The following is a 17,368-nucleotide window of genomic DNA, read 5'->3' on the forward strand; positions in this document are numbered from 1 at the left end:
TGTCTCACGGGTGCTGACCGCGAGTCCGCCTGCTCCCCCGTGCAGGTGGCCCTCCAGCCGCCAGCCGCCCCGCGGACGCTCCCGGAGCTCCCGGTCTCAGCCTCGATCCAGTGAGCACACCGGAGCTCCGGAGCTCCGTGAGATGCTTGGTGGTGCACGCTCCCGGCTCACGGACTCAGTCTGCCGTTTCCAGAGTGCGGGTCCGCGGTCCGCCCGCTCCCCGGTGCAGGTGGCCCGCCAGCCGCCCTGCGCGCGCTCCTGGAGTTCGCGTTCTAAGTCTGTTGTCTCGCGGGTGCCGTCCGCGAGTCTGCCTGCTCCCCCGTGCAGGTGGCCCGCCAACCGCCAGCCTTCTCGCGTACGCTCCCGGAGCTCCCTTCTCAGCCTGCTGTCTCAAGCGTGCGGGTCCGCGGTCTGTCCACTCCCCCTTGCAGGTGGCTACCGCTTCCCGGCGCCCTGACACGGCGGCTCCCTCCCCCTTCTGTTTAGCTTCCGATATCTGTGCGCGGTTTCACGGCTCCCCGCTTCGTACCTCGATACTCAGCGCTGGAGATGTTCATTTGTAGAGATCCAGATGTATCTTCCTGCGTCTCAGGCTGATTCCGTGGATATTCCTGCTGGTCTGGTACCTATCCAGCTCAACTCAGGGGACCGGCTGAAAAAGGGGTCCCCTACTCCTCCGCCATCTTCTCTTTCGTCTAACTCCTTTTATTCTTAAACATCTCTTCTCTGAAGTTTTTCTAACCCTATTTCCCTTGGAAGATTAATCACTAGCATTCTGTTCTTTCTTTAAACAGAAAACCGGTATATTCTTTTAACTTGCATACTTTAATCATTTGCATATCTAACTCCCTCGCAATGCTGTTTTATTCATTTCTGTGGCCGTGATACCAAGCACGGACCCTGACATATAGTAAGGACTTAATAAATATTGTTGAACTGGTGAGAAAACTGATGCCCAGAGAGAGGCTGTTCCCACAGATCACATTGCTTGTTAATGACAGTGCTTGTACCAGAATTCCAATGCCTCGCCCTTAGCATGATGCTTTTCACATGATTCATAAATATTTAAGGAATTAATAAAACATTAGGTTCATAAGGCAATGATTCCTAGGAACATCATACTCAATGGGGAAAACTAAGAACTTTTCCCCTAAGGTCAGGAAGAAGACAAGGATGTCCACTTTCACCACTTCTATGCAACATAGTATTGGAAGTCCTAGCCACAGCCATCAGACAACAAAAAGAAATAAATTATCTAAACTGGTAAGGAAGAAGTAAAACTTTCACTATTTGCAAATGACATACTATATATAGAAAACTCAAAAGACTCCACTAAAAAACTGTTAGAGCTGACACACAAATTCAGTAAAGTCACAGGATACAAAATCAATGTATAGAAATGTTTGCATTTCTACGCACCAATAATGAAGAAACAGAAGGAGAAATTAAGAAAATAATCCCATTTATAATTGCACCAAAAATAATAGGATACCTATGAATAACCTAACCAAAGAGGTGAAAGACCAGTACTCTGAAAACTATGAAACACTGATGAAAGAAATTGAAGAGGACACAAATGGAAAGATATTCCATGCTCATGAACTGGAAGAACAAGATTGTTAAAATGTTTATACTACTCAAAGCTATCAAAACACCAAAAGCACTTTTCACAGAACTAGACCAAGCAATCTTAAAATTTGTATGGAACCACAAAAGACTCCAAATAGCCAAAGCAATTTTGAAAAAAAAGGCAAAGCTGGAGGCATCATAATTCCTGACTATAAGTTATATTACAGAGCTATAGTAATCAAAACAGTATGGTACTGGCACAAAAATAGACACATAGGTCAATAGAACAGAATAGAAAACCCAGAAATAAACCCACAATTATTTAGTCAGTTAATCTTTGACAAAGCAGGAGAGACTATCCAACGGGGAAAAGACAGTCTCTTCAACAAATGGTGTTGGGAAACCTGGACAGCTACATGCAAAAGAATGAAACTGGACCACTTTCTTATGTCATATACAAAAACAAATTCAAAATGGGTCAAAGATCTAATTGTGAGACCTGGAACCATAAAAATCCTAGAAGAGAACACAGGCAGTAACTTCTCTGACATTGGCCATACCAACTTTTTATCTAAATAGTCTCCTGAGGCAAGAAAAACAAAAGCAAAAATACACTATTGGGACTACGTCGTAATAAAAAGCTTCTACACAGCAGAGGAAACAATCAACAAAACCCAAAGACAACCTACAGAATGGAAGAAGATAACTGCAAACAATATATATGATAAAGGGTCAGTATCCAAAATATATAAAGAATGCATGCAACCCAACACCCAAAAAATGAATAATTCAATTAAAAAATGGGCAGAAGACATGGAAAGACATTTCTCCAAAGAAGGCATTTCTCCATTTCTCCAGTGAATAAACATTTCATCCAGATGGCCCACCGCCACATGAAAAGATGCACATCATCACTCATCATCAAGGAAATGCAAATCAAAACTATCAAGAGATACCACCTCACAGCTCTTGGAATGGCTACAATCAACAGCACAAGAAATAATAGGTGTTAGCAGAGGATGTGGAGAAAAAGGAACACTTCTGCACTGTTGGTAGGAATGCAAACTGGTGTGGTCACTGTGGAAATCAGTATGGAGTTTCCTCAAGAAATTAAAAACAGAACTACCCTATGACCCAGCAATCACACTACTGGGTATTTACCCAAAGAACACAAAAACTCTAATTCAAAGGGGTACACGCATCTTAACGTTTATAGCAGCATTATCTGACCGTAGGCAAAATTTGGAAGCAGCACCCATCAATGGATGATGAATGGATAAAGATGATGTGGCATACACACACACAGGAATATTATTCAGCCATAAAAAAAGAATGAAATTTTGCCATTTGCAATGACATGGAGGGAGCTAGAAAGTACAATACTAAGTGAAATAAGTCAGTCAGAGAAAGACAAAGACCATATGATTTCACTCATATGCAGAATTTAAGAAACAAAACAAATGAGCAAAGAGAAAAAAGGAGAGAGAGACAAACCAAGAAACAGACTCTTAACTACAGAGAACAAACTGATGGTTACCAGAGGGGAGGTTGGTGGGGATGGGTTAAATAGGCGATGGGGATTAAGGAGGGCACTTGTAGATATGAGCACCAGGTGATGTGTGGAATTGTTGAAACACTACATTGTACACCCGAAACTAATCCAACGCTATATATTAACTAACTGGAATTAAAATAAAAACTTAAAAAAGAATAAATGGAAGCATCTTGAATAAAAGTAAATAAATAAAATAGGACACTATTCTTTTTCTTCCTTTATCCCCTTACCCTGCTTTTCCTGCACATGTCATCAACTGGTAAACTGTATGCTCATCTTTTTTTTTTCTTTTTTTTAAGATTTTATTTATTTGAGAGAGAGAAAGAGAGAGAGAGAGAGTGAGCACGAGCAGGGGCAGAAGAAGAAGCAGACTCCCTGCCCGACTTGAGGCTCCATCCCAGGCCCCTGGGATCAAGACTTGGGCCAAAGGCAGATGCTTAACCAACTGAGCCACCCAGGCAACCCTGTATGCTTGCTTTTTTCATTTCTTGTTATTACATATGTACTATGTATATAAAATATGTATGTGCTATCCACATTTTGCACATTTAATATTATTTTAATAATGGGTGACCAATATCATAGATATATAGTAGCGACCCTATTTTGGGTAAAATTTGAGCTAAAGATTTAAAATTTGGTAAGGATATCGTAGGCCCTATGGTATGATTTCTTTCATTTTATAAGCATGAAATCAATAACAGGAGGTAATTAATTGCACACTTCATGTGCAAGGCATGGAGTGAAATGCTTTACATGCATAAACTCATATGATGCTTATAGCAATTCTAGAAAGTGGATCTTATTACTATATTTTATTGATTTAAAGATATGCATTTTTCACATTTCCCATTTTATTATCTGTATACTATCAAAATTGAAATCAGAATAATTATCACTTCAAATATTTTAGGAATTATTGTGAGTTTGGAAACTATAAGAAGGAAAGAAATTGAAGAGAATGCCTTTGTTTAAATAAATAAACTTAATTACTATGTTTACCACTGTGTAACTTTTCACAAAAATCTCTAAGATGTAAAAATAAACTTTCCAATAACATAGCTTCTATTTTTTTCTAACTTTTCAGGAAAAAAGTGCTTGTGATTCTCCAAAAAAAAAAAAAATGAAAAACAAAAAAAACTCATATGCCACATCACCTGTATGATATGTGATACGTCATTTGTCCAGTTCTGGTGTGAGACTCATCCATGCTGCAGAATGGCTGGAACCACCAGATCCTGAATCCTGATGTATTTTCCAAGGTGATAAGGTCAAAACCATGGACATAGACAAGGATAATTTCTAAGCAGGAAGCCAAAGCTAAATTTCAGAAATCCGAACTGGGCAAGGGTAAAAGGCAGGGAGTTGCTGTCCACACAGAAAATATGATTAGAATCAAAGATTTAGTTCAGTGTGGAGAGGACCAAACTGGGAAATGGGACAGAGGAGAATCTGACAATATATACCCCGGCCCAAATTTGGGGTTTAAATCAAACAAACAAACAAAAACAAAAACAAAACAAAACAAAAAAACAGGACAAATGAGTCCTAATAGGAGGTGAGTTTAAATTTGAATGTTGAAAACAAACAATTGAGTAATTTTTTAATTACTTTTTTAGAGAGAGAGCCAGAGCATGCACATTCAGTGGGGGAGGGGGAGAGGGAGGGAGAGAATCTTAAGCAGGGTCACACTCAGCATGAGCCAGAAACAGGAATCCATCTCACCACCCTGAGCTGAAATCAAGAGTTGTATGCATAACCAACTGAGCTACCCAGGCGCCCCTAAGCATGAATAATTTTTAATTGTAAGACTCAGCTGTGTGCCCCATTAACTCCTGGTCTTTGGAACAGATGTGCCTCTGAGATATAGTCCACTCTACAGGGAGGAGACACTGGTGATTTCACCTGGGTGGGTCTTTCCGGAGCACTAGTAATTCTAAGAGCTTAATGAAACAGATGAAATTCAAGATCACTGAGAGATTCATGGATATTGAGCATAATCTTTGGTAAATATGTCTTTATAAAGAGATAGTCATAGTCACACACGTTAACATGATGCACAAGAGCTTCTCCTTGGCTCTCCAGAGGACGTAAATGACACACCACCATGTGTACAATAACCCAAGTGGATGACATTCCGCCAAAGTTTCCTCATTACAGTCCTGCATTTATGACACAGCAATAGGGGAAGACCATTTTCAACTATAACCCCCATTGCTTTGTAGGCTAGTTGTTCAATTTCCAAACAGAGCTGCCTCAAAAAAGCCAATTTGTAAGTCTTAATGATGAGGTTAAGATGATAATGGGGCGCCTGGGTGGCACAGCGGTTAAGCGTCTGCCTTCGGCTCAGGGTGTGATCCTGGCGTTATGGGATCGAGCCCCACATCAGGCTCTTCCTCTATGAGCCTGCTTCTTCCTCTCCCACTCCCCCTGCTTGTGTTCCCTCTCTCACTGGCTGTCTCTATCTCTGTCGAATAAAGAAATTTAAAAAATCTTTAAAAAAATAAATAAATAAAATGATAATAGACACATATATTTATTAATTTATGAATATAAATACTTCTTAACACAAAAATATCACAATGGACACAATCCACACTGGGCAACCTTTATCAGACATTTTCATTAAACAAGAATAAATGTTTATGAAAAACTACTCTTAGTTTTTATGTGTTTTGTATTAAAAAAAGATTTAGCAATTAATCGCTACATCTATACAACGATGATTGAAGCAGACAATTCAGCCTCCAAGATGAATATTTGAGACTAACATATCTCTATTCATTAAATAAATGTGGCTTATCCACACCACTTTCAGAGGGCAACCCTGAGTCAGAATGAAGATTGCTGCTGCAGCATTTGAAATGCTGACTGTGGTTCTAAGCTGGAGTTTGGGATATTGTTAGTTATTGAACATAGCTAACATTTATCAAATGCTTAATATTCACCAGCGGCTTGGGTTTTTTCAGAGATTGATATATTTTGTCTTGTTTAATCCACACAACAACCTTCTGAAGCAGTACTACTTTTCCTCGTTCTACAGTAAGGAAACAGGAGATTATGGAAGTTAAGAAATTTATTCGAGGTAACACAATTACATGGGAACAACAGAAAAATACCTCTCCCAGGGAAAGGAGCATGAGGGCAGCAGGTAGGGAGTTGGGGAGTGGGATTAGGAACTAAAAAAAAAAAAAAAAAAAAAAAAAGGCTCACTCCATCTGAATTAAAGTAGTGAAATCCATACACAATATCTGTGGTTGAGCCTTTTATAGAAGTAAACCCTGGGGGCGCCTGGGTGGCACAGCGGTTAAGCGTCTGCCTTCGGCTCAGGGCGTGATCCCGGCGTTATGGGATCGAGCCCCACATCAGGCTCCTCCTCTATGAGCCTGCTTCTTCCTCTCCCACTCCCCCTGCTTGTGTTCCCTCTCTCGCTGGCTGTCTCTATCTCTGTCAAATAAATAAATAAAATCTTTAAAAAAAAAAAAAAAGAAGTAAACCCTGAAGTGATATAAATATTTCTTTTTTTAAAAATGTGTAACTGAAGAATTTGCAAATACCAAAATCTTGAATTAAGGTTAACGAAGCAGTTATTTTCAGAAAAATTGTAACTGGCGTAAGAGTGAAATTGTACATTGAGAAAATGACGCACATCCATTGTACCATGTTCAGTAACTGCTAAAAGGAGAGAGAACTGTCAGCTCAGAGGACTAATGAAGAGACTGAAACAGCCAGAAAGTAGGCTATACCCGTGTAGAGTTTTCCATTTCTAGAGGTATAGGTGTCTTGTCAAGGAGCAAACGAATTAGGCTACTTTGACAGCATGCCATTCAAAATGTAAATTTTGAAACTCCCCTTGTTTTAATCTATGCTCACCAGAAAGGGTTGACTGTAATTTTGCTTCCTAAATATCTCATTTAATGAGCAGGATTCTACTGATGTAAGCATTCTAGTTTGCTTACCATTGCATTTCTTACTATAAATAAATAAATCAGAATTAATGGAGGTGTATCAGTTTTTACAAACTTGAATAACATAAGCCCACTAAGGAAAGATAGATCCATTGCTAGTGCATTGATGAAACAGCAGAAAAATAAAGGAACCAAAGTCTAAATGTGATAAATTCACCAAATGTATGTACCTGTATTTCTGTAACAGGGCTCCTCGACCCAGTGAGCTCTGCACGGCTTAACAGCCATTGTGCAACTCAGCTGGGAGGAAATCAATCCAGGGATGCATTCTTTTAAAAATCAGTTGTTTGCGGGGCACCTGGATGGCTCAGGCGTTTAGCATCTGCCTTTGGCTCAGGGCGTGATCCCAGCATTCTGGGATTGAGCCCTGCATCAGGCTCCTCTGCTGGGAGCCTGCTTCTTCCTCTCCCACTCCCCCTGCTTGTGTTCCCCCTCTCATTGGCTGTCTCTCTCCCTGTTAAACAAATAAATTAAATCCTTAAAAAAAAAAGATCAGTTGTTTGCTGCCAAGACAGTGCCCACCATAATCTAATGTTCCATACATCTTATAAGAATTCAGAAGGAAATAATACTGTAAACGGAACTGAAATAATACAAAACAGAAAACCCTCATAAATATACCCAATGTATGAAATAAAATTCTTCCTTTAGCTAAGTACGAGGCATACACTGATGTATTGGTATATTAGTAGCTACTGAAACTTCAATAATTGAGCCCTTAAGAAAAGAATTATTACCCGGTGCCCAGATCTTGGGTTTTGATACCATTCTACAAAAAGAAAAAAAGAACCAGGGCTCTTTGGAGAAATGGCTGATTCTAGAACTGGGGCCAGGAGCATCTTAGAATGCCAGCAATTAAGGCAGCGCTCAGAGCATAGAAGGAGGGGCCCTGTCAAAGGACCCAAGGTGAAAGAGCTCCTAAGGGCCAAAGCTGGAACGATTTAAGCACAAAATAAACACCATAGTATTGGATGACAATCCAAAGCATAAAATAAACATCCCAAGTCTGTACTGATACAAATAAATGATGTAATAAGTAAACGAATGAGGGAAAAAGAGACAACTCTCTCACAGAAGAATCTCATGTAATTTATGCAGATTCTCTACCTTCCAGGAGGTGGAGCTTAAATCACCCCTCATCCCCTCACGTTTGAGTGTGAGCTACATGGGGTGACTTTCTTCTAAAGAAGAGAAGCAACTACAGCAGGAAGAAGGAACTTCATAGTGGGGAGCCCTGGCAAGCATTACCTTGGCCCGGTGATTAAGACTAACATCATAGCATGCCACCTTGATATGATGTGATGACTTTCACCTCCCTGGTCTTTTTCCCAAAACCTTAACCGCAGTCCAACCATGGGAAAGACATTAGACAAACCCACATGGAGGGGACACACTACAAAACACTCCCCTCAAACTGTCAAGGCCATGAAGAACTAGGAAAGATGGAGACACGGAGGGTCCTGAGATATGATGACTAAATGTAATGTGGTATCCTGCAGGGGGTCCTGGGATCCATAGCAGATATTAGCGGAAAAAGAGTGAAATCAAGATAAAGTCTGGAGTTCAGATAATAGTCATACCAATGTTGTTTTCCTAGTATGACAAAGGTACCACAGTAATATAAGATGTTAACATTAGGGAAAACTGGGGAAGGGTATACATGGAGAATCCTCTGTTCTATTTTTACAACCTCCATCAAAAAGTGTTCTAAAATTAGACTTTTATTTTTAAAAAGAGAACTATTGCTTTCCTCACACTGTGGCTTAAAAAGTATACAATGAAAAATCTTGTATCCCATGGATTTTGACATTTCTAATTGTTCTGCTGTGGTAAAGTCACCTTGAAAAGACTGCATTCAGATTGAGCAACCTAGCAATTCAATTATATGCCACAAACCACCTGTACTCGGGATGTCGTGAAACACAGGCTCTGGGACCTCAATTAGAATGGCAGGATCCTCTTTTGATCTGGCTCCTTAGTTTCTAGCAAAGGCTAAGCTTGCTAGTAAAAATAGATGGTAAATGAAGAAAAACAAGATCAATAAAACAATCATGTCATTACAGGTACTCAGCTGAGTCTAGAAGAAAATGAACGAGGAATCTTTTGAAAAGTTGCCTCATGAGAAACGGGATTGTGATGGAAAGTTATTTAATCATTAAATAATCTATTTAATAAAAATATATTGTTTGCCTATAGTGAGGTAGCTAATCCAGAAACAGAGAAAAAGGATAGATCCCTTGTTGTTCTCATGGAAGTCAGTCTGGGAGAAGGACCGATGAGGAGAGGGAGAATTTAAATACACTGGTCAGAGTTAGAGTTGCCTTTTTTCTCCAATGTTCCTGCTTTATAAAATATGCTGACTACTGTCTCAGCACACCATTCACCCTGTACCATCAGTGGTTACAAATTCAGGAGCCATTCCAGATTGGGGGAAAAATAATTTTCAGATAAAATTTTTAGAAAGCCATTGCTTAATGGTGATTTCTCTGTCTCATTCAAATATTGCCCCTGCTACCATCACCCAGGCTTTTATTATTTGACCATTTCATGCCCAGTTATGAAGAAACCACCACAATGACCTAAAATAGTATAGGCTTACCCTTACAAGGAGATTTATGATTCCTAAAGATTTATAAATGCAACCTCTAAATAGGTGAAGAATGTATTTTTGCCAGTGCCATGCAGATTTCTTATCTCCTTTGCTTTGCAGTCCGTGCAAATCATCTTACCTGACAACTACCAGACCTAACCAGTAGGCCATGGCACCCTTTGGGATTATTTTTTAATCAAGGTTATTGAGGAATAAGATATGCTCACTTCAAGGGTACATTTCAATGTTTTGACATAAACGAATATAACCACCACAATGATAAAGATCTAGAACATTTTCCCATCACTTCAAAATCTCCTTCATGTCCCCACCCTCAGCCCAGCCCAGCCCAGTCCAATCATTTTCTTAATCCACATACTCTGGGAAGCAGGTGCCAAGACAGGACTAGCCATGAAAGAGATTTAGGGGAAATAAGGTGAAGGATAAAGGAGAGAGGACTCAAGGTATGGGGAGCCTGCTGAGCAAGACAGCTCTGACACCTGTCAAAGAAAGGAAGAAGGCAGGAGGAGGAGGTCAAAAGAGATTCTTGGACTGCAAAGTGAAATTCCAAGAAATCTTTGGCCAGGCCAAGGGGGTGCCCTCCAGAGAAGGCCTGTGTCTCCTAGGAATGGACCTGAATCAGCACCTCCTCTCTGTTCAGCCATTGACTGTGGGTAGTATTTCATGCAGGATGTATTACAGTTTATCTATTCACCTGTTCCTGGATCCTGTCACCTGTTGCATTATATCTGGTTTTTGGCCATCATAAATAAAGCTGCTATGAAAATTTCTGTATAATTATTTGTGTAAACATATGCTTTCATTTCTCTTAGGTAAATACACAAGAACAGGATTGCTGGGTCACATGGTATATGCAGTTTCACTTTAGAAGAATCGGCAAAGCTTTTTTTCCAAGTATCTGCATCACATATTTTACAAGATATCCAGCTTCCAGTTGTCCACATCCTAACACATGGTATTTCCAGTCTTTTCCAGGTTAGCCCTTCTAATGAGTATGTAAGGATGTCTCAATATGGTTTTGCCTTTCCGTGATGACCAATGATGAGAAGCATCTGTTCATGTATTTATTGGCCACCCCTAAGTTTCCCCAGAGTTTCATCCCATAAGAGCATCTGCTCAAAATCATTTCAATCAGTCCCAAGTGTGAAGGAGGTTACTGAGTGTGATCTATTAAGTACAGCTCCAGATGTGTCAGCATTCCCTATTGAGGGAAGACTAGAAAAACAACCTAAAAATAACAATAATAACCTCGAGAAGGTTGGAAATCGTGTAAGCCATTGTTTTGGGGGAAAAAAAATACGTGTATACATTCAACCTGTCACCAACCTATCCTACTTTGTCAGTTTATAATTGCATTCAGCTGCTAAAAACAGTTCCAAAAACAGGGAGTTAAAATACATATTCTTCTTACACAAAAGAAGTAAACAGTTTATGACATTGGTTCAAGATTATTAGTTGTGAAGTACCTGAGATTTTCCTCACCTTTTTTCCAAGGTCCCAAGACCAGTGCTCTGACTTCAGCTGTCCCATCCCATTTCCGGAAGGAAAAGGAGGAAAACAAGGCTCCCAGCTGGGACGGCCCCTTAAAGGGTTGTCCTCGAAGCCCCACCCACTGACCTGTGATCACGTCTCATTAGCCACCCAGTTGTAGAGAGGCTTGGAAATGTGATTTTAAACTGGACATATTACTGTGACCAACGATAAACAAGAATTCTGTTACTTGGTAGGGACAGAGTTGACACTGAGCAGGCTGGGAATTTGCAGCCTCCCTTCCCTCACATTTGATGGTCCTAAAAGAATTTCCCTAAATTACTGTCCTCTATTAAATCGCTTTTAATTCACACCTTAATACATCTAGCTTCTGTCATCTAACTTCTCTGTAACAGTCTATATTTAATTTTTTTCAATATATTTTATCCTTCTACCTTGAATATAATTAATAATTATAAATTAAATTATAATTATAATTAAATCCCTTCTTTTAAAAATGTCTTCCGTGCTTTATAGAACATTCTGCTGATTACCCACCCACTGTCAGGCTACTCTTCAGCCTGCTGTCTTAACTCTTGGCCCCTCTTCCCTTCTTATTTCTATACGTTCTCCCTAGAAATATCATATGCACCTATGGCATCAATTTTAACATAAACTGCCTTCCGAGGTTCTTCTTAGCCTCAGACTTGAATTGTGAATCACTTACTAGATACGTTGTTGAATTGCCAACTCTCAGAGTCTTCCATCTTGATATCCTACAGGAAAATCAGATTCTAGGTTTTCAAATTGAATTTGTCTCCGTCCCCTTCTTTCACCCCAAATCTCTCATATTTTCTATCCCAGCAGGTGTGTCAGAATGAATAATAAGGAGAAAAAAGATACATTCAAAAAATTATAAATCCCCTATTATGGATCAGAATATTAAAATATTTTTATGCCCCATCTCATTTCATTGTCACCATAACCTTTTAAGGTACTTTAGGGGCGCCTGGGTGGCTCAGTCGGTCAAGCGGCTGCCTTCATGATCCCGTGGTCCTAGGATCGAGCCTCACATCCAGCTACCCGCTCAGCAGGGAGCCTGCTTCTCCCTCCCCCTCTCCCCTCTCCCCCAGTCATGTTCTCTCTTGTTCTCTCCACGCTCTTTCTCTCTCAAATAAATAAATAAATAAATCTTAAAAAAAATAAAATAAAAGGTACTTTATCGTATCCATTTTGTAGTTGTAGAACCTGAGACTTGGAAAAGATTAATGATTAAGACCAGAGAGCTAATAAATGGTATTCTTTCTTCGTCTTGAGTCCAAAATCATTACATTAGGCTGTTTCTCTTTTTCCCCTTCCATTAAGATATTTGATATAACTTTCCTATATACCTACTTGCCTAGGGAAAGTGACTTCTACCTCAGTCCTCACAAAATTCAGCAAAGTGTACCTTATCAATAAGTTTAACTACCCTTATATCCCACAGCCATTGATTTTAATGCAGGAGCTTAGCATTTCTTATTCACACTAATACAGATACTTTTTAAAGTCTTCTTACCAGTGTTCCCAAATTTTTTCTTCATTCTCACAAAAAAAGAGATACTTGCAAAACTAAATTTTGACCACGTCAGTACTTTGGTTTTATTCTTCCAGTGACATTTTATTATATACAGAATAAAGGCCACGTTCTCAGTATGATAGATAATCTGTCATGGCTGAGCCCATGTCTGCTTCTCCCCGTCACCTCACATTTGTCCTATGCTTCAGCCATGAGGTAATACTTGATGACTCACTATTTTTGCATATGTTGGTCCCTTCCCCTTCAGCCTTTCTTGACAACTCCTTTTCGTTCTTTGGCATTCGCACTGCATATCATACTATCTTGGAAATTCCCTGGCTCTTCCAAAAAAATGTGTTGCTCTCACTCTCTTTCTGTCTCGCTCTCTCTCTTTGTCTCTCACACACCAAAGTTCTCCACTACATGTCCCAATACCTAAACAAGAATGAAACAATCAACCCTGACCTCTTCGATGTCAATAACTGTGTCTTTCTTATCTCTATGAGTTTAGTGTGTAGAAACAGTACCGGTTGCTAGAAGTTCACAGTCAAGTAGACATGTTTAAAAATATGCAATATAGTAGACTTAAGTCTTATAGTAGACTTAAGTCCATCCCAGGATGGACTTAAGATATCATATTGATATATGTTATTTATCTGTACCTTGATGTGTTACACCATTTCTTCTCCTTTCTCACAATTAGTAAAAATAATGAAATAGGTTAACTCAGATTTTGTAAGATATTAGTGACATGAGAAAGAGAGCAATGAGTATTATATCCTTTAAACAACCAGTGAAAAGCAAGGAATGCATTTTACATGTATAGGACTTTGCTCTTTTCTCATTCTAGAACACATGGAATACTTGCTCCTGATTCTTCTAATACTAGTCAGCTTTGCCGAAGTAACAATTCCAAGTTTCAGCGAGTTACTACCACAAATGTTTCTTGCCCATTAATGTTAAATGTGACTATATCTCTACACCAGGCACAGACACTGTGTGGTGGAACTTCTCATTCCAGGACCCAGGATAAAATAGTCACCATCTGGGGCTTGTTATTACAGCATGAGAGCAAGCTGCCCCACAGAATTGCTTCCCATGATTCTGCCACACCTACTCATATTTACCTCAGCAAGTCACACAGTCAAGGCGGCTGATAGAGTAGAAAGTGCTGGGAGGCACCAAAAGGCACATGGTAATGGCAATGAGATACAATCCTCTTACAGGAGAGGAAACAATCATTTGAGAACAATAAGGCAATCTACCTCACTCAGTCATTTATATGTTGTTGGTTTTTTTTAGATTTTATTTATTTACTTATTTGAAATAGAGACTGAGAGCTGGGGAGGAGCAGAGGGAGAAGGACAAACAGATTCCACGATGAGTGTGGAGCCGGACACGGAGCTCAATCCCATGACCGGAGATCATGACCTGAGCCAAAATCACGAGTCACATGCTCAACTGACTGAGCCACCCAGGAGCTCCTCAGTCATTTTTTTTTTTAATTTTCTTTGTATTTTGTAGACAGCATACAGCAGTTAAAAGAAGGCCCATCAGAAGCCAAGAGGCAAAAACATCTGTCTCAGCCTTTGTCCATCTCACTTAACCTCAATGAGGTTCAGTTTCCTCATTTATAAAATGAAAGGATTGGACTAGGCCATCTGAAAGGTACTTTCTAGTCTGGATTATATGATAGATGGAATGTAAACCACACATAAGGAAATTATGAAAAAAATCACTTCCCACTAGGCCACTTGGAGTAGTTTTGTGTCACATTTTCTCATTCTACCATGATCAGAAGGAAATGCAAAATACAAGAAAAACTACCCTCAATTTTTAAGATCTGGCTTAAACACATCATACCACAGATGTAATCCTTTAATACTTTTTTGTGGGGTTGTTATTTTTTTCTGTCACAGGTTAGAATAACCACATTGCTTCTCTTTCATCTGACAAACAAACATATAAACCATAGGTATTCATATCTGCTAAGAGTTTTTTCAGTTACAAATAATAGATATTATAACTCAAATTGTTGTACACAATAAAGATGATTTATTAGTTAACAGAGTTACAAAGTCTAGAGGAGGACAGGTTTCAGGTGCGCCTGATTTGATGATTAAATGATTTCACCAAGAACCTTTATCCCAAGACTACCTCCTTTGTGGTCACCAGATAGTTGCCAGCTGCAACTGAAAAAGTGCGTCCTTCTTCTTCTTATCCAAAAGGAGAACATTTACCATCCTAACTATGTTCTAAAAGTTCTGGGCTACCCTTTGAGTGGATCAACTTTTGTCCAATTCCCTGAACCAATCACAGTCAGAAAGAGAGTATGATTTTGCTTCTTGGTTTCTGCCTACTCAGATCCCCATGGCTTTACCCCATGGTGAAGGGATAGAGTGAACGCTGGAGGCATAACTGATCAAAGCCATAATAAAAGCCAAAGATTTAATGAAGGTATTATAATTACTCCTTTGCAATTAAAATATTTAATGAGGATATTTTAATTACTACTTTGTAAACTTTATCAATATTAAGGAATTTATCGGGGGAGGAGTTAAGATGGCAGAGGAGTAGGGGTCCCCTTTTCCAGCCAGTCCCCTGAGTCGAGCTGGATAGGTACCAGATCAGCCTGAACACCCACAGAATCAGCCTAAGATGCAGGAAGATACATCTGGATCTCTACAAATGAACATCTCCAGCGCTGAGTATTGAGGTACGAAGCGGGGCGCCGTGAAACCGCGCACAGATATCGGAAGATAAACGGAAGGGGTAGGGAGCCCACGTGCTTCGGTGCTGGGAAGTGGTAGCCACCTGCACGGGGGAGCGGGCGGACTCATGGATGGCACCCACAAGAGAGCAGACTGAGACCGTGAGCAGAGGAACGCACGCAACCAGACTAAAAACCAGAGCTCCGGAGTGCACGCGAACCACACTGAAATGGAGCTCCGGAGCGCGTGGGGGTGGCTGGCGGCTCGCAGTGTTAGAAACACAAAGGACAGAGATGCGCCAGCCCTGGAAGTGAGGGCTGGGACACCGGGTGTGTGGCGCACAGCCCGGGATGCTGCAGGGTTGAGCAGCACCAACAGAAACAGAGTTAAAGTGGACAGAAGAACACAGTGGAGAGCGGACTGTGATCCCTCTGTTCTGAGACAGAGGCTGGGATTCGGCCACTGCTGCTCTGACTCTCAGAAGAGGCACAGCAAACCGCCAGGGAAAGCCGCCAGAGAACAAAAGCCTGGAAATACCAGCTCACAGTGTGCCCATCCCCATCCCCCCTCACAGGGGACACAGAGACTCTACCCAAACAGGGTTGCCTGAGTATCAGCGTGGCAGGCCCCTCTCCCAGAAGGCAGGCTGAAAAATCAAGAAGCCCACATCCCTAAGGTCCCTACAAAACAAGTGCACATTGCCTGGGTCCTGGTCAATAATTTGGGCTCTGGACAACCCTGCAACCTCTCCTCGTCAGAATGACGAGAAGGAGAAATCCCCCCCAGCAAAAAAAAGACAATGAGTCTCTGGCCTCTGCCACAGAACTAATGGATATGAATATAACCAAATTATCAGAAATGGAGTTCAGAGTAACAATGGTCAAGATGATGTGTAGACTTGAATGCCTGGGTCCTGGAAATGTTAATGAGAATATAGAATCTCTAAGGGTGGAAATGAGAGCGAATCTGGCAGAAATTAAAAATGCTATGAATCAAAAGCAGTCAAAACTAGATGCTCTGACAGCCAGGGTGAATGAGGCAGAAGAACGTATCAGCGAATTGGAGGATGGGTTAGTAGAAGAGAAAGCTAAAACAGAAACTCAAAAAAATCCAATCTCAAGAATGTAGGTTACAGGAGATTACTGACTCAATGAAACTTCCATTGTCAGAATCATCGGCATCCCCGAGGGGGTGGAGAAAAACAGAGGTCTAGAAGAGATATTTGAACAAATTGTAGCTGAAAACTTCCCTAATCTAGCAAAGGAAACAAGCATTCGTGTCCAAGAGGCAGAGAGGACCCCTCCCAAGCTCAACCACGACAAACCTATGCCACGTCACATCATAGTGCAATTCGCAAATATTAGATCCAAGGATACAGTATTGAAAGCGGCCAGGGCAAAGAAATTTCTCACATACCAAGGCAAAGGTATCAGAATTACGTCAGACCTGTCTACAGAGACCTGGAATGAGAGAAAGGCTTGGGGGGGGGGGGCATTTTTAAAGCTCTTTCAGAGAAAAACATGCAGCCAAGGATCCTTTATCCAGCTAGGCTGTCATTCAGAATTGATGGAGAAATAAAGACCTGCCAGAATCGCCAGTCATTAACCAATTTTGTAACCATGAAACCAGCCCTACAGGAAATATTAAGGGGGGTTCTATAAAGGTAAAAAGGCCCCAAGAGTGATACAGAACAGAAAGTCACAATCTATAGAAACAAAGACTTTACAGGCAACATGGCATCATTAAAATCATATCTCTCAATAATCACTCTCAATGTAAATGGCCAAAATGCTCCCATAAAACACCACAGGGTTGCAGATTGGATAAAAAGACAGGACCCATCCATTTGCTGTCTACAAGAGGCTCATTTTGAACCTAAAGATACATCCAGACTGAAAGTAAAGGGATGGAATACCATCTTTCATG

Source organism: Ailuropoda melanoleuca, chromosome 11 (assembly GCF_002007445.2).
Source record: "Ailuropoda melanoleuca isolate Jingjing chromosome 11, ASM200744v2, whole genome shotgun sequence".
NCBI classification, from domain to species: domain Eukaryota; kingdom Metazoa; phylum Chordata; class Mammalia; order Carnivora; family Ursidae; genus Ailuropoda; species Ailuropoda melanoleuca.